This window comes from Odocoileus virginianus, chromosome 12 (genome assembly GCF_023699985.2).
Source record: "Odocoileus virginianus isolate 20LAN1187 ecotype Illinois chromosome 12, Ovbor_1.2, whole genome shotgun sequence".
NCBI lineage: Eukaryota > Metazoa > Chordata > Mammalia > Artiodactyla > Cervidae > Odocoileus > Odocoileus virginianus.
Window position 1 is genome coordinate 42144363 of NC_069685.1, and position 7896 is coordinate 42152258.

Here is a 7896-nt window from a genome sequence, read left to right on the forward strand (position 1 = left end):
ACGAATTGGGAGGTTAGGATTGATGTATATACACGATCGTGTGTGAACGACGGCTAGTGGGAAGCTGCTCTATAGCACAGGGAGCTCAGCTCAGTGCTCTGTGATGACCTAGAGGGGGGCATGGCGGGGATGGGAGGGAGGTCCAAGAGGGAGGGGGTATATGTATATATAGCTGATTCACGTTGTTACACAGCAGAAACGTTGTAAAGCAATTATACTCCAGTAAAAATTTTATTTAAAAAAGCAGTCTCAAAATGGTCTTGGCCTCTGCATCTGGAATATGAAACATGTCAGGATGTGATGCCAATGAGGATGCCACAGTGCTAAAGAGGACCTCAGCCCAGGGCTGCTGACGAGCAGGTGAAAAGTCTGGGGTTTTATGTGACCCTCTTCCGCTGCTTTTTAAAGTTGGAAGAAGCTGGCCAAAGAAAACATCTCTCCTTCAGGTCACCACTTTGCAGGATCGGATTTACATGCTTTTAAATGTGATTTGAGTCAGCCAAATCATGCTTTAATGAAGGGCCTCTGGCAGGGGGACCTTGAGGGGGTCAGTGCTTCTCAGACCCCTGGAACAGCCGAGCGTCTGCCCCATAACTGTCCCCTTGGAGGTGCCCTGTAGGGATGTGCTTCCTCAGGGAGTGGGACTGTTTCACCCCCACCATGGCTGCCTCCTCTGGGGGCTCCAGGAAGAGAAATGTCCTCCCGTGTGGGCCTCCTTGCTGGATGATGCATCTGATCTCTAGAGAGACAGCAGTGGGCGGTGACTTGAAGTGAGATCTTAGTTCCCTGCCCAGGATTCAAACCTGCGTCTCCTGCATTGGCAGGTGGATTTGTTGTCACTGCACTACCAGGGCTGTATAGTTTTGACATTAGGAGGACCTGTTAAGGAGGTATTCACCCAGTAAAGGCCAGTAGGGCCAGCATGTGCATGCACAGTCTCCATAACCTGAGCCCAATCCACAGAGAGCTGGCCTCTGCCTTCTGATTCTCAGGGCCTGGGGTCAGGGGAGGTCAGTGGGAACCATCTACCTCCTGCCGAAGAGGCTGGCGGCCAGGGGCACCCAGCCTGGCAGACTCAGGTGGTAAAGAGCAGTGGGGTGTGGGCTAAACCTGGAAGTTCTGATTTAGGAAGCCCAGAGGCGTGACTTCAGTGCTGGGACCAGACACAGAAGTGGAGGCAAGCAGTGCCTGGTGTCCAACGGGCTGGAGAGGCTGATTAGCATATAAATGATGGCTGGTGAGTGAATAGCATAGAAATGATGGTGACAAACAGTGTTTCCTGTACCTGGGTCACTGTTCCCAGAGTTAAATCTCAGGGATCACATTCACTCTGTCAAGATAAACCTGTCTGGGCTTTTAACAACTCTGCCCATGGCCCTGGAAGCCCAATCAGGAGTCTTCTGAGCGAGGAGGGGGGCATGGTCAAAGGGACAAAACCCACCTGAGCACCCCCTGGGCAATGTTCCCAAATGCCCTGGCTCCACTGGGCTTCCAAGTCTGAATTCCCACGTAAACAAATGAAAATTGATGGGTTTAGGCGACCTGAAGCTTTGCAGAATTTAGGGGGCATAGACATAGGTGCGTTTTGGACCAAAAAGCTCTCCCTGCTGCCTCGGGTCTGCATTCAGTATGGAATGGTTCAAGTTTGATCCACTGATGGTTTCTTTCTTTTCTTTTTTTTTTTTTTTCTTACATCTGGGGACTTCCTGACGGTCCAGTGGTTACAACTCTGCCTTCCACTGCTGGGGGCGGGGGGGTGGGGTGGGGCGAGGGTTTCACCCCTGGTCGGGGAGCTAAGACTCTGCATGCCTTATAGTTTGGCCAAAAAAAAAAGTATATAAAAATCTGAAGCAATATTTACATATTTGGAAACTACTCTCAAAGAACTGGAATGTCTGGCCACATTCTGGTGATTCTGGTGGGCTGGGGAGTAGCTTTCCCTGGGGACTCATCGTGTCCCTCCCCCATCCCTCCCTGACTCAGTCTGCCAGGCGTTAACCGCTTAGTCACCGGGTCCTGAGGGATCTATGGGGGAGCCTGGCAGAAGGCTGGGCACTTAGGGGACTGGGAGCAGTACCTGTTCACCACATTTAGAGACTCATTCATGTTATTTCAGCATTAACAATTGTCAGGGGCCGGGTGAGCTCAAAGCCACAGGGCGGGGAGGGTTGGGAGGTGGTGGCAGCTGACTGTGTCATGAGCACCACTCCTCCGGCTGCCCGGCTGCCTTGCTCTCTCTCTGATCAGGTCTGACACCACCAGGGGTACCCGTGGACCAGAGCTTCCCGACCCTGGAGCAGACAGAAGACGCTTCTCTTCCTCTCTCTGCCCCCATCCTCTGGCTCTGGTTCCTCCTCTCTTTGCAAAGGAAGGAAAAAGGAGAACGCCAAATCCTCCCCCTGCCCAGACCCCACCTCATAGGACTAGAGACTAGATTCCTGGCAGGGCTGCCCTGCACCTCCCAGAAGACAGTCCTGATGCCATTTCTTCTCTCTCCCTCTCTCTGTCGCTGTCTCTGTTTCTCTTTCTCTCTCATAGATTTAGTCACAGAGCTGACAGGGTCAAGGGTGATCATTAAAAGCCCATCGTCTCAGAAGAGCCGCTTTTGCACCAAGCAGGGGTTTGAAATTGCACAAGGTCAGTGCATTAACTCTGCAATCAAAGGCGGCTGGAAGCTCCCGGACTCTCGCTGCTGCCTCTGCGGTGAAGATGGTCCTGACTCTCCCGTCACAGGATTGCCTGGAGGGGCTGCTTCCATTCAGAGCCTGCAACCCTGTCTGGAACATCGTCATTGAAGAGGTTACTCTAAGTGTATTTTCATCCACTTAGATCCACTCTATTGCTCCTAGGTGACTGCTGTTATTTGCTGTGGATTGAGGCTGCCTCTCTGCCAGGATTTTACCAGGACGTGTAATCGTGAAAACCTTGGGAGAATTCAGCTGAGATACCCACCCTCATGGCAGAGGTGCTGGGTGACCCCCGGCAGGCCTCTGGAGACAGAGGTGGCTCCCCAGCCCGGGGACTGGGTTTTCACAAGGGCAGTGTCTGCCTCTCCCTCACTACACTGATTCCCCTTCTATAGCCTGCTGTCTGGACCCTAACACCTCACCCCATTCTGGGCATGATCAGGGGCCCCACAGCTCAGTGGCAGCCCCATCCTCATCCATCCAACCCCCTTGTCAGGGTCAGGGACTTCCCCACTGCCCCCAGCACCATCCCTCTGCTGCCTAGGCCCTGCCCTCCATTCTGGGGTCCACAGGTTCTCAGGACCACAGGACATGGACAGTCCACGTGGGGTGATTTATGGGAACTGGGGAAGGCCTCAGGACCCAGAGAAGCATCCCTCAGCTGGTGACCAGTGGGGGAATCTGTGCTTGCTGCTGGTAACAGGCCCAGGGCTGTTGACAGAAGGGAGATCGCACAGCCCCTCACCCCAGATAATGCGCAGGGTCACCTGAATGAGACCGAACAGTTGCTGGCACTGACCCCACTCCCTGGGTCTCTGGTGCCCAAGTAGGTGCTTTCAATCAGAGGGCTCCTCTGACCTCAGACTCTCCCTCTGACAATTCAGCTAGAGCCCTGTTAGCATCTGCAGTGGCTTTGTGCAGATGAGAAAAAGCTCTCTGCGCCAGGGGACACCTGGATACCTGAGGGGTGGACCAGGGGCTCCTTCCTGCCCCTTCTGAGACCTCCTAGCAGTGTGCAGCCTGCACCACCAGACAAAGCAGGCCTGATTCACCTCTTGTGAAATGAACTTGAAGCAGCTTTAAGGTTAAAACCTGTTTACTCAGCACCTCCTTCTAGAAATTCATCCCAGGGAAATATTCTGGGGTGTGTATGAAGATTTATGATCATAGCAATGCTATTTATAATGGTGGAAAAATTGGAGGCAGTCTAAATGTTTAAAAACAGGGATCCATTAGATAAATGATCATGCAACATTCTCGCAGCTCTCTGAGCAGGCATTAAAAATAGTGCTATGATGCGCACAAGGACGTCAGTGCCAGGATGTTCACTGCAGGCTTGTCTATTGTAACAAAAGATTGAGATAAACGTCTGCAGAGAGGGAACCACTTCAGTGAATCATGGGCATCTGTACCATGGACAGGCTGCAGGCTTGGACCATAGTGATGGCCAGGTAGTTCTAATGATGCAAAAGAATCTTTTTTTAATTAAAAAAGTTTTTTAAATTTATTTTTTCATTTATTTTTATTAGTTGGAGGCTAATTACTTTACAATATTGTAATGGTTTTTGCCATACACTGACATGAATCAGCCATGGATTTACATGTGTTCCCCATCCTGACCCCCCCTCCCACCTCCTCCACATCCCATCCCTTTGGGTCATCCCAGTGCACCAGCCCCGAGCACTTGTCTCATGCATCCAACCTGACGCAGAAGAATCTTTGAAATTTTTGTTCGTTGAGGAAAGGAAGGTTGTATAGTATACAAATATATATGTGTGTTACCATTTGTGGGCAAACTATATGTTTAGATATACGTGTGTGTATGTGTGTGTTAGTTGCTCAAATCATGTCTGAATCTTTGAGACCCCATGGACTGTGGCCCACCAGGCTTTTCTGTCCTTGGGATCCTTCTGGCAAGGATACTGGAGTGAGTTGCCTTTCTCTTCTCCAGGGGATCTTCATGGCCCAGGGATTGAACCTGGGTCTCCTGCATTGCAGCTGGATTCTTTACCATCTGAGCCAGCAGGGAAGCCCTATAGACATACATGCATATATATGTATAAACTTGTTTACATCCTGACTATCTCCAGTGAGACCATCAGAAGGCTTTGTGGCCAAAGTAACAAAGAAGAAAGTCCCCCCACTGGATTCCTTTTTATACTCCATCCTTTCAACCATCACATACTTCACTTGGGGTGGCAGTAAACAAATTGTAACCACACAGACAAGTAAAAAGGGCTGAGAGCACCTTGGTTGCCTTGGGAAAATGAGCAGGTCTTTCAGGACTGGGGTTCTCATGGCAACATCCAACTTCACGCTGGGAATGAACTTCAAGGGTCATGGATCTGCACCCTTGTTTCCACAACCCCAGTGCCCACTGTATGCATTCATACAATTTTAATACACTTTACATTTTAGAACAGTTTTGGATTTATAGAATTATTGCAAAGATGGTACAGATGGTTTCCATCTACCGCAAGCCAATTTCTGCAATTATTGACATTGTACGTTTGTCACCATCAACGAACGAACATTGGTGCATTTTTTTGGTGTAACTGATATTGTTGTTAATTTCTAAACTAGTTTTTTATTGGAGTATATTTGACTTAGCATGGATAGATTTATAACTGAATTCCACACTTTTCAGATTTCCTCATTTTCCCCAAATGTCCCTTTTCTGTTCCCAGGTCCCTTCCAGGGACCACACTACATTTAAACGTCATGTCTCCTAGGTTTATTTTGGTTCAGAGTTTCTTCCTTTCCTTGTTTTAATTACCTGGACAGTTTTGATGACCTGGATAGTTTCGAGGAGCACTGGTCAGGTGCTTTCTGGGACATCTCATGCTGGGATTTGTCTGGGGTTTTTCTCATGATTACCCTGGGGTGATGGGTGTACAGAGGTGAAGTGCCCTCCCATTCCATCAGCCAGAACACCTCCTATCAGCACAACTCATCACTGTTGCTGTTGACCTTGATTGCCTGGCCAGGCAGTGTCTGAGGGTGTCTCCTGTACAGTTACCATTTCCCCCTTTCCACACTGTCCTTGGAAGGAAGTCACCGACTCAACCCACACTTGAAAGTCCACCTGCTTGAGGAGGGAGATCTACTTACATTATTTGGGATTTTTCTGCACTGGAGATTTGAATGTCCTTCACCATTTATTTACTCAATATAAATTCATGGTGTTTATTTCACACTTTGAGTTACAAGGCAGTACGAGTTTACGTTCCTTGTTCGAATTCTGCCAGTTTGGCCATGGGCGCTCTTTCTAGTGGACCGTTTGCACTGTCCTGTGATTGTGTACATGGGCCTCTGTGTGTGTGCGTGTGTGCCTGCCCTTCCTTCATCTCTGACACCACCAGGGGCTCCCCACTCACCTGTGTGTTTCCTGCTCCAGCCCCAGAGTTAGCTATTTCCCCAGGAGCCCTGGCCCCTTGGACTCACAATGTCCAGTGCCTCCTTCCCCACCCGGGGAGGGAAGTGGTGCATCAGTGACTTTAGGGTCAGAGAGACTGAGACCATGCCTGTTCCATCCCCTGTGAGCTGTGGGCTTCAGTTTGTGGCATGTGAGGTCACATGATGCAGGGGGAGAAGCAGGACGCAGAGGATGATGGACAAATGAGTGTCCCTTGCTGCTCGGAGCTAAGAAATTGAATCAGTTGATAGGAAATAAAATGTGCATAAATCTCGCCCCCACCCCCTGAGTTTGGGGTGGGGAGCTCTCCCTCCCAGGAGTTCCCTCCCTGGCTCCACTCCCTTGTCCCTGCTCCCAGTCACCTCCTGGGGTCCAGGCTCACCACCTCCTCCCTCTCCTTCTGTCCTCTTGTAATAGGGAAGAATGCTTTGTATTCCATTACAGGATAGATAAGCACTAAAGGGATGTTGCCAATAAGCTTAAATTTTACATAATGGTCCATCTCTGGGCACCCAACCTCCCAGGCAATGAGCATTAAGCTAAAATACTTCTATTTGGCTCACAAGAAATAGCCTGATCAGGTCCACTTGTGAATGACTGCAGGGAGGAAGTAATTAACACATCTCATCCGGAGGCTGATGAGAACCATGAAGTGTTTGACCTTACTTCCTCCACTTTTTGTATAAAAGGAGCCTGAATTCTAACTCAGGCAAGATGGTTCTTTGGGGCATGAGCCCACCATCTTCTCCATCCATTAGCTGGCTTTCCCAATAAAATCACTATTCCTTGTCCCAATAACTCGTCTCTCAATTATTGACCTGTTGTGTGGCAAGGAGTATGAGCTTAGACTTGGTAACCCTCTCTAACTAGGTCAGTCCACAGCAGCTGCCCCTGGGGTCCTGGGAGACCTGCACATAATCTTGGTCCTGTCTCCATCCCTGCTGGAGGCATCTCAGGTCTTATTCACCTTTGCATCTCTTCTGACTGTGGTACTGATAGGGACAGAGTAAAGGGACAAAGTAGGTGATTAAATAGTTAACCCCCCTAGGGAATTGTAAGTAGAAAAAATGTGGGAGACCCCTGTTAAGTTAATAATTACTCAAGAAAGCAGGTTTGCTTAAACACAAAACCAAGCAGGCTTGCTTAGCAACAAAATCATGCAGTGTAAGCATGAGGTATACCCCACAACAATAAAACAATGGTGGTATGAAACCCACATCCTTCCCAGTAAGCTCAGTAAGTTGATGAAGTTGATGATCTCATCCTTAAGACATAAAAAAAAAGACACGCTCTCTGCACACATGAAAAACAATTGTTTGTGGACCTAACTTGACCGTGTAGGGACAAGAAAACTCCCATGCCCAAACTGGAAGAGGAGCTGATGATGGAAGCATCACATCTCAAGAGAGACAAAAGAAAATTTTCTCCCCTTCTCACTTTTCCTTTGATTCTAAAACTATAACCCAGTAAGTTCTTGGGCATGACTTCTCTCACCCTCCCACTTGTAAGCCTCACGATCAACCTATTCCAATAAATTGCTCCTTATCTATCATTTTGCCTCTTGCTGAATTCTTTCCTGTGCTGAGACATAAAAGACTGTGGTACTGGAGCTCTTTGGAGCCCCCAGAAATGACACCAATCAGTTTCAGTACCAACAAGAGCTGCCCATGTCCTTTAGACACAGAGAGGATGTGCTGGCCAGCTTCCTACCAGAAGTGGACAATTCCATGGGCATAAACTAGGTGTTTGGTGTCATTAGCAAGCGCAGCGGGAAGCTATGGCTCCGTGACACCT

The 7896-nt window shown here is 49.0% G+C and overlaps 1 long non-coding RNA gene across 1 annotated transcript; it reads left to right on the top strand.

The window, feature by feature from the left end:
* The first annotated feature begins 167 nt into the window (after positions 1-167).
* On the top strand, positions 168-5109 carry LOC139037760 (uncharacterized). Its single transcript, XR_011490649.1, has 2 exons — positions 168-360; positions 2539-5109. It is a non-coding gene; the product is annotated as an uncharacterized lncRNA (long non-coding RNA).
* The last annotated feature ends 2787 nt before the right edge of the window (positions 5110-7896 follow it).